Source organism: Myotis davidii, unplaced genomic scaffold, assembly GCF_000327345.1.
Source record: "Myotis davidii unplaced genomic scaffold, ASM32734v1 scaffold199, whole genome shotgun sequence".
NCBI lineage: Eukaryota > Metazoa > Chordata > Mammalia > Chiroptera > Vespertilionidae > Myotis > Myotis davidii.
This window is the reverse complement of record NW_006290680.1, coordinates 3,318,060-3,333,761: the sequence shown is the minus strand read 5'-3', so window position 1 is coordinate 3,333,761 and position 15,702 is coordinate 3,318,060. Positions and strand designations below refer to the sequence as shown.

Here is a 15,702-nt window from a genome sequence, read left to right as displayed (position 1 = left end):
AAGGCAGCCAGGTCCGGGGACAGGGTTGACAAAACTGGCTCTGACTTCCTGTCTGGCTCTTGCTCCGGAGCCCCTGCCTCACCAGCAAGTTCATGGACATTGTAATCTGTGCTTTGGATCTGCATGAGGATTAAATGACACACACGAGCTAAGCAAGCGAGCATGTGGGATACAGTGTGTTCGGAGGATGGGGTGGCGGGGACAGGCCTGCCAGGGTTCTGTCAACACAAGGGCTCTGGGAGCCCCTGGGGAGGTGTTTTCTGGATCCACAAGTCTGGCTTGGAGATGGTGGGTCAAACCAGAGAGGAGCTTCCGAGCCCAGCACAGCGCCTGCTGCTGAGCAAGCCCAGCCCCCGCCCTGTCATGGGCCCTTCCTGAGCTTTCCGGAAAGGCAGGGCATCTAAGACGACCAGCAGCCCCACAGGCTGGAGCTCCAGGAGTCGGCGGCTTCCCTGCCAGCAGCTCCTGCAAGGAGAGGAGATGGTCTGTGCAGCGCTGCCCCTCCCCACGCCAGGTGCCCCACAGGGCCAGGCGGAGCCCTGGGAGCTCCTGGCAGGTGCAGGTGGCACGACTGCAGCCAGCCTGGCACCAGAAGAGGGGCTTCAGACACCGCCGGGCAGCAGAGTCCCGGCTGGGGTCCTCAGAAATGGCAGGAGGAGGACGGGGACCAGGTGGCCGGGGCTCCCGAGGGGCGGGAGGGAAGTCAGGGCGAGGTACAGGAGTTGAGGGTCTTTTGCACTCTTTATTTTTTAATTGTAAAATACACATAAACTTGATCATTTTAACCAGTTTAAAGTACGTTCAGTGGTATTAAGTACATTCACAGCATTGTACAACCATCACCACTATCTAGTTCCAAAACATTTTCATCACCTCAGATGGAAACCCATTAGCAGTCACTCCCCATTCTCCGCACCCCCCACTGACTCCCACTCCCGCCCCAGCCCCTGGTAACCACCAATCTGCTTTCTGTCTCTAGGGATGTGCCTCTTCTGGACATTTCATATAAACTGATCCCTACATAGATGGCCTTTTGTGGTTCACTCCTTTCATGCAGCGTGACCTTCTCGAGGTTCATCCCCGCTGTCGCAAGGGTCAGCCCTTCCTTCCTTTTTAATTCCCTGCTACTCCAGCTGCACAGGTAAAAATCAGCCCACCCCCTCCCCTTCACAATGGACTTGCACCTGTCAGAGCTCCAGGAGGTCCTAGGGGATTGGAGGGGTCGAAGGGGGGCTGCCACAGGAGTTGTGCGGGATTGTTTCGCTTGGAGGGTGTGTGACATCCCAGGCTCAGGGCTGGCAGTAACCCAGAGCACGGCCAGGGGGCAGCACGTCCCCGCGGAGCCTCTCGCCCGCCCAGGAGCCCTGTTTATGAGGCTGCACCTCCCGGGCTGGGCTCTGAGTTCACTGCCTTTCCAGCATGCGTGTTTCAGACGTCTGCTCCAGCCAAACAAATGGTCCGGGCTTAATTTCGGAGGAGTCGTTGTCAAGAATTGCTGAACCAGTTTAATTCTAAAGCACATATTTATACGGGGCTTCAAAACTCACACCCCTGAGCTCAATCACAAATGGAAGGGAGAGTTTAATCAGGATCGAGGTCAGGTCTGAGCAGGGAGGCAGCGGGAGGGCCGTGGAACTGGAGGGGGAAGGCTGGTGTATTTGGTGAACACCACGCTCTCTGCCAGCAGAGGAGGGGCGGATATCTGGGCTCCTCTTGGGCTCAGACCCATGAATAAGCTGATGTAAACAAGGATGTGTGAGTCCAGCCGGTGTGGCTCAGTGGTTGAGTGTCGACCTATGAACCAGGAGGTCATGGTTCCATTCCCTGTCAGGGCACATGCCCGGGTTGCGGGATTGATCCACAGTGTGGGGTGTTCAGGAGACAGTCAATCTGTGATTCTCTCTCATCATTAATGGCTCATCTCTCTCTCCCTCTCCCTTCCTCTCTGAAATCAATAAAAATTTTTTTTAAAAAAATGATGTGTGAGAGGAGGGGGGTGCTGTATGTCTCATGGGACATATGGGGCTTTGGCTGAAGTGCCTGTTTGGTTTCTGTTGACGGGTCCTGTCCCTCAGAGCAGCCAGTCTGCCACCTTCTCCCGCTTGCCACACAGTGAGGGTTACTCTGTCCCTGTCTCCCCTGCCCTTTCCAGGTGCTTGCCCCCAGCTCAGGTTGGAGGGGGCGGGTAAGACTGGTTACATCGCTAGAGACAGTGGGAGCCTCTATCCCAGAAGAAAGAAGGCAGGGAGATTCTTGCCAATGGAGGTCCCTGTCCCTTGCTCACTGGCCCGTTCTGCTGGCTCATTTTCCTCAGCTGCAGGCCGGCTGCAGAAGGTCTGCGCATGTGCCACCTTCCCAGGGAGGCGGTCACACCCCATAGTGCTGCCCAGTGGAGACAGAGCACTCTGCGCCGGATTCCGGATGGAGGGCATAAGACAAAGGAGAGGAAGCCTTGAGCGCAGAGACAGCAGAGCTTCTAGCCAGACTCACGGTGTGATCTTGGCAAGTCCCTACCGCTTTCTGGGCCTCAGTGTTCTCATCTGTACAATGAACATGTTGGACCCATTCAGATTAAAAACCAAATGTATCTGAGCAGCTTTTACACTCCAGACTCTGTGGTAAGATCTTGCACTTCCACGATGTTGTCTAACTCTCAAACAGATACTTGAGGAGGTATGATGACCTGCATTTTGCAAATGAGAATGTGGAGGCTTAGAGAGGGATGCCAAAGTGGCGGCCGGAGACCCTGAGCATGTGTCCTGCTTGGAACACAGTGAAGCAGATTTGAGCCCCGGAGACACGTGGTCTCCATGACTTCAAAAGGTTCATCTTAGATCTCTTTCCTGCAAAGGTCAGCTTCACCCACAGTGCCCCATACAAAGTTACCCAACTTTTAAGGAAAAGAAAGGATAAATCCACATTATATTCTCTGACATGCGAGGCAGGAAAGCTTCATCAACATAGGCTTTTAGGAGGCAGAGAGGCCTCTGTTCGAACTCAGCTCTACTACTTTTGTAAATGGGAATGATAATAATGATTTAACTACTTTATAGAATTTGCTGAGATAGTCCCAATAAACTGTAGCTTTAACGCACATTCGTTGATTGAATGAGAAGCCTGAAGTTTATGCCTAATGTCAACTGAAATCTACAACACACATTAAAACCCACATCACTGGTACCAGTGCATCTTGAAGAGACAAGGACAGAAAATGCTGGGGATGGGAAGGCCTGGAGTTTGGGGTGTATGTAATTCATCCAGACTTTTCAAGGCACTGGCCATAGGAATGACGTGTGGGATTCCTTGTTCTGCTCGGCAACCTTCAACTTTATTTATTAAACCCTGCTTTGTGTTTAATCTTCTTGGTGTGTATGTGTAGTGACACAGCAGAACACTGTGATTTTCTAATACTATACAGGGCCAACATCTTGGAGGATTTCAGGGAAAATCCTAATAGTCAACAATGTCTGCATTACAACAGACAGATGCAGGAATCCTTGAAAGGCATGCAACTCTCTAAAGCTGAGAACTGAAGCTGTTTTTCTTTAAACATTTATTACAAATACAAACGTTATTTGTATTCAGCACAGACCAAAGAGAGACTAACCAGTTGGTCCTTTTTATTGCAGTTGAAACCTGGCCCAATCTGGCAATCCTTTTTAGAATCACACTAAATAAAGCTCCCAAGATGTGCGGGGAGGTGTGACAGTTTCTGTTTGTAGGCACGAGGTTGTGGCATGTGGCGGGTGTCTGCTTGCCTGGGCTGGATACATGGCTCTCCAGGGAGCCAGCAGGCTGTAGGCTTACCTCACTCTGGGTTGATGACGAAGGTGAGATTGGGAAAAGGAGTCCCACAGGAATGTTTATTATTCTCTAAAGTAAGAGGTCTCCAAGGTCAACTGTACCGGTCAGAAACTCAATTCCAACCAGTTTAAACAAAAAAGAGAATTTATGGGTTCTTGGGGGCTAGGAAGTCCATGGGTCTGGTGGCTTCAGGTATGGCTCGATCTAGGTGCATCTTAGGTTAGATTCTCTGGAAGCAGAGCTTACAAATGGGGATTCTCATGCAAGTGATTTATTGAGGGAGTGCTCTCCGAAGTAACTGCAAGGGAGTGAATGAATCTGTAAGATAATGCAGAAGGAGCCGATGAAGAATGTGTTTTCACCTAGAGCCTGGCATCAGCCTGACCCCGCTGGGAGCTCTGGAGTATGAATAATATAGAGCTGTCCCACTCTAAGGCAAAAAGCCTGGCCATTTGTACTCCCACATTAGTCAGACATTGGCTGCGGGCTGCTTCTGGAATGGGGGCCATGACTTCATTGGAATTGCTTTGAGCAAGGGCAGTGCTCTAAAGAGGAGTTCAAGTGTGAGCTCTTAACAATCAACAACTCTAGCCAACACTTACAGAGAAGTGCCTCGGCCTGGGAGAGGGTATCTGGGTGAGGCAAAAACATTATCCACATCAAGGGCCCCAGCAGGACTTCAGTGTTCATCTCCGACCCCTTTTCTGAGGCCTGCTTCTTGGCTCCGTTCTCAAATAGAGTGGGGCCTAGGAGATCACCGAAGGCCACGAGCTTGTGACACCCTTGCAGCTCATATAGAAAAGAGGCCTGATCTCTCCTGGTGTCCAAATACTAAGTTTCTTAGATTAGCCCAACAGTTTCATGCTCACACCGCTGTTGGGGATGGTGGTGGGGTTAACTCTAAACCAGTGGTTCTCAACCTTCTGGCCCTTTAGATACAGTTCCTCATGTTGTGACCCAACCATAAAATTATTTTCGTTGTTACTTCATAACTGTAATGTTGCTACTGTTATGAATCATAATGTAAATATCTGATATGCAGGATGGTCTTAGGCGGCCCCTGTGAAAGGGTCGTTCGACCGCCAAAGGGGTCGAGACCCACAGGTTGAGAACCACTGCTCCAAATAACCCTAAGGTTCCTCATAACAGGTTTATATTTCTAGAAGAGGGAGGAAGACTGAATAGGCAAAAAAACCAGCGTGATCCCCTACTGGGCTTTTCTGAACTCGTTTAAAGTCAGAAGGGCATTCTGTGTGTGGGTTTTTTTGTTTTTGTTTTTTTTTAAAGAAATGTTGACTGGCAGAGCCTGAGAGCCCTCAGTAATCACCTCAATCCAACCCTCTCAACCCGCAGATGGAGAAATCAAGGCCCACAGAGGGGAAGTACAGAAGGGTGTTCTGGATGGAGGGAACAGCACATGCACCGCTGTAGGGTTCTAAATGGTGCCATACATTTGGGGGAGCAGAAGTGGGTTAGGTGAACAGGAAGAGGCAGTTGGGAGGGGTGGATGGGGTGAGAATGAGCAAGTTCAGCTCATAGAAGGTCCCATGGAGTAACAAGGGAGTACAACATTTCACCTGAAAAGTATGGGTTTGGTTTGAGGTTCTTCTGCACTCTGCCTCTCATACTGTCCTTCCCTCAAGGGTCTGGAATCAAGCCACCAGGCAGGCTGGAGACGTGGGCTCAAACCCAGCCAGTGCCAGTAAATACCAAAGGGACCCATTCCAGGGGTAGAATTCAGTAGCAGGTTTGCTGGGCAGTGGTCACATGAGTTGGAGCGTAGGTGGGCATTGCCTGTGACATTTGAGTTCCCACTGCACTTTGAACAGGTCTCACTCCAGAGCTGGGATGGGGGGATGTTGACCAAAACTGACTAAGCAGTCCCAAATGGATTGGGATCAGAGTCAGTCCTGTTTTGAGAGGAATCTGTGGTTCTCTTGAGGGAAACTGAGGCAGGAATCAACCCGTGAGTGTCAGGCCAGCACACAACAAGGAGAAATTGAAGATTACAGCTCTCCTCAGAGAGCCAGTGGGATTTCAACCCTTTCTTCATGGGGAACTGAAGGTGCCAGGGGTTAGAAAGAGATATATTCATTCAAGTTATTCTTGCTGCTATAACCAATAACCTTCATCATTTTGGTAAACTAATATACATTTTTTTCTCCTTATGGAAACCCAGGTTCTTTCTATCTTATGACCCTCCCCCTATCCCCATTCTCCAGGGTCTGCATCCAGGCAGAAGAAGAGGGAGAATGTGGAGAAAACACATTCTCTTCTATATTGCCCACTAGAGCTCCAAATCACTTCTACTCATATTTGATTGGTGAGAACTGGTCACATGACCTCACCTAAGTACAAGGGTAGCTGGGAAATGTAGTTCCTGGCTGTGCTGTGCTCCTCAGAACCCTATATCACAGAAGGGGGGCATGCTTTTGTGTGTGTGTGTTAATCCTCACCTGAGGATATTTTTTCATTGATTTTTAGGGAGAGTAGAAAGGGAGGTGAGAGACACAGAGAGAGAAACATTGATGTGAGAGAGATACATCTATTGATTGCCTCCTGCATGTGCCCCAACTAGGGCGGGGATGGAACCTGTAACCAAGGTATGTGCCCTTGACTGTAATTGAACTCAGGACCCGTCAGTCCACAGCAGACACTCTCATCACTGAGCCAAACCAGCTAGGTCAGGGGCCTGCATTTTGAAGAACAGCAGGCCAGCTCTGCCACAGGGGCCCAGCAGACACTCCACCAGAGAGAGGCCTTGGTGAGCGCAGCTGGGAGTGGGATCATGTCTTTGCTCTGCCCACAAATAGTTGTCCCTGATACAACCCAGCCCCTGAAATGGTCTAAATGAGCTTGAGCTGTTTCTAGCCCAACAGCCTGTGGCATTGGACCGAGGAGATAAGGACTCAGTGAGACACTGAGTCCACAGGATTTGAGATAAATCCGTTTCCCTCCTGTGACCTCTGTCAGTGCTTGGGCTGTGTTTGATCAGTGCCAATTCTGTTTGGAATTAAGGACCTTCTTTCACCGGTTTATTCCTAGCCTTCTCCTGAATCCGCAGTGAGTGTGTAAGGCTAAATTCATAGCCCGAGGACATTCTCTTAGCAGCTCCTGGTAAGGATCTAAATATAGACGCCTCACCTCGGGTGCAGAGCGAGGAGGAGAGAGGCTGCCCTGCAGACTCCTCGCTGCACTGCGGCATCCTGCATCTGGGCTCGAGCCTCCGCCTGCCTCCGCCTCTCCATTTAGTCTAGGGGACCTTGAGCAAGACCTTTAGTACTGTTCCCTCATCTGTAAAATGGGAACAGCTGCTGTTGCCATGACAGAAACAGATAAGGAGTCCAAAAGGAGTTTTGTAAACTGCAAAGCACTGTGACAGCATTAGGGATCATGAACGAGGGCCCTGGGCAGTGTGAAGCACACAGGCTCTGGAGCCAGGTGTCCGAATTCCCATCCTGGCTCTGCCACTTCCTAACGCTGGCACTTGGGCAAATTACTGCAAATGAGATAATAAAAGTACCTTCCATGAGGGTGCTGTGGGATCAAGTAAGCTGATATATGTGAAGAGCTTAGCATAGGGTCTGACCTCTAGTCCTTGTTCAGGAAATGCTGGTGGCTCTTGATTCTCCACACACACCTCTGATTTCCCACCCACTGTAGCTTTGTTCCTTTTGTTTCATCCAGCTGCAATGTCCGTTCCTTACTCACCCTTTGGAGGAGCAGCAATGATGCCTGCTCCTCTGGGAATCCTGCCCTGACACCAGAGGCACAGGTCAGACACGCCCAGGGAGTGCTGGCGCCTCCTGCTATTGTGCAGCATGGCGGAACTGCCAGGTGTCTCCGCGAGAAATTGTCCCCTAGTGTCTGCCATTCATGTAAATCATCCCTTTGCTAGGATGCTTGGGGACATGTCTCCTCTCTCCTATGAGTCAGGGAGATCTTTATGGGCAGGGAAGATTAGCTTGGATTATGCTTGCTGCTATAACAAACAAGTCCCCATAGTTGAGTAGTTTAACACCTTACAGATGTATTATCCCAGCCCAGCACCGGGCATCTGGTTGGAGTACCACATACTGTTGAATGGATGAAAGAATGAAAAAATGAATGGCCCAAGGTTTTCTTAGGAGAAAAGACCTTTTGAAACCTTACAACATCGGAGTGGGAAATCTTTACTGAGTGGCTCCCATGAGCTCAGAGTCAGGGGAAGGTGGGGGTGAGGGCAGAGGGTCGGGGCTCCCAGTCTAGCAGGGTGAGAGGGAGAAGGAAGTGGGCCTCCATGGGTCAGCCGTGTCACATGCCTTAGTTCATGTCATTCTTGTTCACTCTTGCAGTTGATAAAGGCTGCAGAACTTCGGTGCCTAGGTCACATCCCTTTGCCGCGCATTCTCCTGTCTCAGCTGTAGAATCACTCAGTCCACATGCAGGTGCAGCTCTGAGTGTGGGGAGCTAACACCTCTGGGGGCCTCCCAGCCAGCGGGGAATGGAAGCGTGGAGATACATGCCCCACCTCTTCCTGGGAGGGGCAATTCTGGAAGGCATCCTGCACCCTCCTCAGAGTCAGTTGCAAAGCTGAGCCCTGGGTCTTCTGGATCGATGTGGAAACACACCCTTCATGGGCTTCTCCTCCTCCAAGTCTTGCTCTCCTGCCCCCGGGTCTCCTCTCCAGTCGTTGTCTCAGGCCCGCTTTCGGGGGACCCAGACATGCACCTGCATTCTGCAGCCGAGGAGACAAAGCTCAAGAGATTATTTATCCAAGGCTCTAAGGCTGGCAAGAGGCTGAGCCAGGATCCAACCCGCTGTGATCCAGATTGAGGGAGGGGGAGAGAAAGGAGAAGGAAAAGAAAAGGAGGCGGTGGGAGGGAGGGAGAGAAGAGTCGCAGAAATGAAGAGACCACCGGAGAAGCAGGGAGAGGCAATGAGTGGTCCATTCGCAAACCTTCCTCACCACTCCTATTCTTTATTTTTGAAGTAAAATTAACTGCATTTAAAACAAGCAGTTACTTCGGTGGGTCTGTTTTGTTGACTAGTTCCCACTTCTCTTAAGTACATTTGTTTCTAGAGATACTGTTTTCAATTTTTTCTTTGGGGGGGGCGGGGGGTGTTGAGAGGGATACAAAGAATGGGATTGATTATTCTCTGAGTTGGGTCATGTATCATTATTGCCTTTTAAAAAAATTTTGTTATGGAAAAATTTATAACAGAACATGAAACTAATAGTATAATAAACCCCCATCAACCTTTCAATCAGCTTTACAATGACTGAACAGAGAACAGTAACTCAGTCATCACAACAACCTTGTCCAATGGGTACTGTTATTATCCCATTTTACAGATGAGGAAACTGTGGCCAGAAGATTAAGCAACTTGCCCAGAGTTACCCAGGCAGCTGGACTCGAGAGTCTATGCTAAACGGTGGGCCAGTTCACTGTCCCTCAGACCGTTGGAGGGCCGGACTATAGTTTAAAAATAAACTATGAACAAATTTCTATGCACACTGCACATATCTTATTTTGAAGCAAAAAAAACCAAAACGGGAACAAATACAATATTTGTATTTGCATGTGGCCCCCGGGCCATAGTTTGAGGACCCCTGGTCTATGCTCTTGACTGCTATGCTGCCTGGGCTGGCTCTTTGGACCTGGGAACAGTGTGCCCTGCATTTCTGGGAGTGCTGTTGATTATTTCAGGACGCTGGGGAACATATTTGTGTCTTTGCTTAAAATATAACCTGCATAGTGATACCCAAAGTTTGACCCACAGGCTAGCAGTTTCCGCCTCTCCTGGAACAAATGCAGAATGTCAGGCCCCAGCCCAGACAGCCTGAGCTGGGATTTATGGGGGTTGTCCTGGTGGAAAAGAAGATACCTATACCAAGAAGGACTCCTGGTGGCTAGCTGGGCTCAAATTTAAACACAGCCCAGTTGCCGTTTCTAAATGCAAGCTGTGCTTCAGGTAGAAGCTGCTCTGAAGCTGACTGTCGCCTGCACTGAACTGCCTGCTCGCACTGCATGCCTGCCATCTGAGCTAATCCTTATAAAGGAGTTTTTTAAATCATATTTCAGCCAACAGATCTGAGACTTTCCCCACCCAATCAGAGCTGAATAGCTGTAGGTCTATTAGCATCCTCATCAACCAATCAGAGTGGCTCCATTCTGGCCAATCAGGAGAGTGGTTTTTTGGACCAATCAAACTGTTAGGATTTGGAGTCTGAATTTGCATGGAGATAGAACAATCAGGGACTGGAACTTCTCTCTGTATAAGCCAGATCCCTTCTGTGCACTTTCCCTTTCACTGAAGACTGCATTTCCCAGGCTGACCTCTTGGTGGACTGAGCTGAGCAGAACTATCTATCCAAGGCCACCCAGGCCCTCACAGCCATGCTCCATCACAATTGAGCCATAACACTAGTATAAAAACTGTGCTACATTACAATTGAACTGTTTTGCTCTGAATAAAGTCTTCTTTTTCTTCACCACACCCTAACTTAGGGATTCCTATGGCACTGGATTGGCACCAATGGCTATCAGTAGGTGGAGCCCAGCAGTCTGCTTCGGCAAGTTTTCCAGGTGAGTTGGCTGCGAAGCACTGGCCTGCAGGCTTTGCTGCCTTCCAGTGCTCTGTGGATGCCTGCCCTGAGTGCCATCCTCTAATGGCTTCTCTCTCTCCCTCCTCCCTCTCTCACAGGCGTGCTCCGGTGTGCTCAGACACTTCATGCCTGGTGTCCAGCAGACGACACTAATCCCCTGAAACACCATCTCCATGACCGCACAGTAGCGGCCCTGCGTCCAGCAAATTGTCTGCAACTTGGCGCTCCTAGTGGATTCTGCATGTGTGGACTGCAGGCTTCTGAGGCTGTAAGTATTGTCAGTCCGACATCATGCTTCCAGGCCCTCCAGGCTGTGATTTACATATGCACATGTGAGGGCAGCACCTGTTAGACATGCACAGCAGGCGGGTTTTGCTCTTGTACTATGACAGTGGATACTTCTGCCGCGCACGCAAGCTTGTTTATTCCTAGGAGTTCAGTATCTATGCATAAAAAAACAACTAATTTAGCTCTCTGGCAATACCTTCCGCGAGGCTGGACGCAGGATTGGAATGCAGGTTTAGGTGGGGGCAGCTTAGATGAGCTGGAGAGGGTCAGCCTGCAGCCAGGTGCTCAGGGTCTGGGGGTACAAGGCTGGGTTCCTGTTCTGGCCTGGTGTGGCTAGCGTTGTGACCCCAGGCAAATCTAGCCTCTCTCAGCCTCAGGTTTTCACCTGAAAAATGGGGATAATCATAGCTACTGCCTAAAATTATTGTGGCAATTAAAATACTACCTCGTTTCATGAAAGCAAAGCCACTGACTACTCACTGTAAATGCCTTTTATTTTATGCATCCCTAAGAAAGAAAAGGATGTTGCCAACTAAACTAGATCCCATGCTTTTTTATCACATAGAACGTCTATCCTATGCTAATTGAAAGAGCTCGTTTAAATTCATTTAGACATAGATTTTTATTGTATATCACATATTGGCATGCATTAAAAGGAAAATATACTGGTGACCCTATTCCTAAAACTTTTCTATATCCAAAGTTCAGTTTCTCTGAACCCCTTTTTGACTCAGTCCTTTATGTCTGTATTTTTCCACATCATCTTGTCCTTTGTGCTACCCAGAGGGTTCATGATGCAGCGATTCTTGGAAGAGTGCTCTCATCTCTAGTCCCCAGAAGTTGTTTCCCAACCTGCTCATTCTGAAAATTTTGATGCTGGAATTTTTAGAAGTTATCAGGAATTATCAAGGGAAGGTTTGTAGGCAACAACCAAGACCCATGTTCCTTTCTCAAATGGCTCTGTATGCTCACACGGTGGCAGTAGTCAAGTGTCCAACAGTCTGCTGTTTGCAAGCTGGAAACCCAGGAATTCAGTGGAGTCCCAAACCCTGAGACTCAGGGCTGATGGTATAAGTTTCAACCTGAGTCTAAAGGCCGGAGAACTGGGAGCACCCATATCCAAGGGCAGGCGAAGATGGTTGCCTTTGCTCAAGAAAAGAGCAAATTCCTCCACCCTTTTGTTCCATCCAGGCCTTCAGCTGATTGGATGATGCCCACCTATGTCAGTGAGGGCCATCTTCTCTACTCAGTCTGCTGATTGAAATGCTAACCTCTACTGGAGACACCCCTACAGGCACACCCAGAACATTTGACCTGCTGTCTGAGGATCCCTTAGCCCAGCCAAGTTGACACATAAAGTGAACTAGCACAGTCTATAAGTAGTTTGTTGGCTGAAATGAGGGGCTCGCCTTTGTGCACCAGGAATTGCCAGCAAGTGTGGGCACACACAGCCACAGCCATGTCACCATGTCCCTCTATGAGACAGTTGGGCCGGGCTGCCAGATACATCCCCAGGGATGTTAACATGGAAAAAGAAGGGGCATCTCTAACTAGTCAAGTGTGATTAGTGTAAGTCGCTTGGCAGAGAGTCTGGTGTGGAAGAACAGAGAGGAGTTTAACATGTGCCCTGTGTATACCAGCTGTATCAGTAAGCTGGGGCGCCCCGCACAGAATACCACACAGGGAGGAGCTTCAGCAGCAGGAACTTATTTTCTCACAGTTCTGGTGACTAGAAGTCCAAGATCAAGGTGTCCACAGAATTGGTTCCCCTTGAGGCCTCTCTTTTTGGTTTGTAGATGACCGTCTTCCCTCTGTGTCTAATCTCTTTTCATAAATACACTGGTCATACTGGGTTAGGGTCCATTCTAAAGACCACATTTTAACTTAATTAACTTTTAAAGATTTGTCCTCCAAATACAGTCACATTCTGAGGTGCTAGGGGTTGGATGTTAAACCCAGGAAATTGAGGGGATGCAACTCAACCCCTAACACAGGCAGTATCTCCTTTCAGCTGTGTGGTGATCACATGGGGAAAGTGGCTTTATCTGCATTTTACTGATTAAGAAACTTGTGAAGGGCTGAGATTCAAATCCAGGGGAGGCCTGGGCTGTGCCTTTCCTGCTAATTTCTCACGTCAAGCTGTGCTTCATGGAGCCTGAGCAGGTGTCAGGCGTCCTTTCTCACTCCCACTACTCCCCGGCTCCCACACTGCAGTGGGGTGGGGAGGAGGGGGCCTGATTTCCTGTTCACCTCTCCCTCTCCCACACTAATCAGAATCCTTCCAGTATCTTACTGGGCTCCCTTGTAAGTTTTTATTTGAAAACAGGGTGGCTGAATTGAGACGTTTGAAGATGTCTGTACTATGGCGTAGTGTTTCCGAGTAGCTTAAAACAGGAGAAATACATTCACTCACAGTTCTGGAGGCTGAACGTGTGAAATCAAGATAATGGCAGGGCCATGCTCCTCCGAGGACCTCCAGGGGAGGGTCCCTCCTGGCCTCCTCCCAGCTTCCTGTGGTTGCCAGCAGGCCTGGCTGGTCTCCGTGGTCATGTGGCTTCTCCCCCAGTGTACGTGCCTGTGTCTTCTCTTCTAAGGGCACCAGCCATATTGAATGTAGGGCCCACCTTATCCAGTATGACCTTATCTTAACTAATTATGTTTGCAAAGATCCTGTTTCCAGGTAAGGTCACAATTCCCAGGCACCTGGGATTAGTATTTCATATCTTTTTGGGGAATGCAATTCAAACAACAGCATGTGCCTAGTTAAGCAAGAGTACGTCTCAGAGTGGACGCTGATGGAGGACTTTCTGACAGAGCCCAAAAGTGATGGAGGAACTGAGAGTGGCCACAGCCGTCAGGGGTCATGGAGGAGGGTCCAAGGGGTAAACTGGGTTGACTTTATGGAAGGACAAGGATAACCTGCCATTTGATGAGTTGGCCTGAGCTGCCCCTTCTCTGTCTGTGCTCACATCTCTGTACCATTCACTCGCTCTGAAGCGCTAAAGCCCAGCCTTCCCCAGGGAGAAGGCAGGTTGGTAAACACCAGAACCACCGGCTCACTCTGCTCCTTACGGGTGAGGCCAAAGTCCTTGAAGACAGCAGGGGCTCTGCTTTGAATGTGAGGCATCACAGAGTTTAATTCTCATATAATCCTTTGCGGGGGGGGGGCGGGGGGCGGGGGCTTCCAAAAACACCTTGTCCTTAAGCAGTTTTCATTATGGATGCTAGTTGCTCAAACCTTGGCTAATTCAGGCTAACTTAGATCCCACTGGAGCTTTTCTTTTTTGTCCTGGCCTCCTCTGAAGTCAGACCAAACGAAAATCCACATAGAGGATGTGAGTCCCACACTCTGGCATAATATCAGAATGGCCCTGGGAGTGATTTAATAGCCCGCAGTCATGGTACAAATGGTTATTTATAAGTGTAGGTGATGGCTAAAGCACACCCTCCAGTAATTACTCACAATTAACAAGCACTTCAGTAAATGAACAATATCTGTTCTTAATCCATTGAGGCAGCAGTTCTCTATCTGGAACTCATGTCCTCGAAACTTCTGGTTAACCAGCCCTCCCACATAGATCCAGAACAAAGCTAATTAGAGATGATAATCATGACCTTCAGGCTCCTTCCAGAGCCTGAAGGGTGCTTGAGTCATCAGTGAAATATAATGTGTTCCTGTAGAGTTTCAGTTGACAAGCCTAACGGAGTTGAAAATGGGTGTCAGCATGTACCTGTTAACTCTCTGTTAACCAGGAAAATGGTAGCGCTCATGCGGTGAGCTCTTACCTGTGCCAGGGCGGTGCTAAGAATTTTACAGGTCTCATCTCATTCAATCCTCCAAGCTCCTCCTCTACAGATGAAGGTTCCAGTTTGGGGGAATCAGAGTGTCCTTGGCAAACAATAGGAACCGGGCTCCGCTCTCCTTCTTGTCCATTCTAGTTGTCCTTGACTCAGGCCCCCTTGCTAGTGCAGGTTACGGGGAGTCTGGGATGCCCCAACTGGAATAAACCCCCCTGAGGCTCCTGTTAAAATCTTACATTTTACATGAGGAGACTGAGCCCAGGGCATTGAGTGATGCACTTAGATTTGCCCAGAGCCCTTGTCTCCGAGACCTGTGTTCTGTCTATTACACCAGAGTGTATCAGACATAATTCAGTTGCTTATTGATCATCTCTGGGAGTCTGTGGATTGATTTTATGGCCAAAAGCAGGATCCACCAGACAGAGCTTGTCTTTTTTATGACGAAGAAAATTAGCTAAACCTTCATGTGTTATAAAGTGTTGGCTGAGTCTGGATCCTGGAGGGTAAGAGTGAGATACATAAAATATATTCCCACTGATGTAATTTGGTACATTTCTATTACTCTTGCCTTTCCTCATTCCCTGTATTCCATCTGTTCGCTGTCCTGCCAGTGCTAATTTAAAAAAAGTATCAGAAATCTGACTGCTGCTGATCATTCCACAACTCCGGCTCTGGTCCCAGCAGCTGTCTCCTCTCACCTGGAAGACTTCCCTAACCTCCTTCCTGAGAAAGCCTGCTTCCATGCTCCCCATCACATGTAGAATACAATACAAATTCCTTACCTGGTGAGATGGCCCACATCACTGACCTCATGCCCTGTCACTCAACACTCTCTTGCTCTGTTCTGGTCACCCCGACCCTGACAGGCCTTCAGTCTGCCAAAGTTATTCCTGCCTCAAGACCTTTGCACAGGCTCTTTTCTTCATCTGGAATGTTCTTTGCTCAGATGGGTTCTTGACTCACTCTTCCATTTTACTCAGGTCTGAGAGGCTTTCCCAACTGCCATATCTAAAATAATGCCCCATCGGAGGGAGAAGAAGATGGCGGCGATATAGGCAGACGCGTCCCAGGTCGTGTCCCGGAGCAAATGGAGTGAGCAGCTGAAACTAATAGCACCCACCCCGAGTTGGCGAAAGGGCTCAGCTGGTGAGACGGTTTGCAGCCGGGAAGAGCAGAACTCCCCTTGAAAGGTAAAAGGAACCCAGGGATTTGGGCAGGAA

At 49.2% G+C, this 15,702-nt stretch overlaps 1 long non-coding RNA gene across 1 annotated transcript in view; it reads left to right on the top strand.

Moving 5' to 3' along the window:
• LOC107183090 overlaps positions 1–10,656 on the top strand; it is a 46,869-nt gene extending 36,213 nt beyond the window's left edge. The window contains exons 2-3 of the long non-coding RNA XR_001513864.1: positions 10,296–10,373; positions 10,492–10,656. This is a non-coding gene — a long non-coding RNA (uncharacterized LOC107183090). The remainder of the gene's footprint in view (positions 1–10,295; positions 10,374–10,491) is intronic.
• The last annotated feature ends 5,046 nt before the right edge of the window (positions 10,657–15,702 follow it).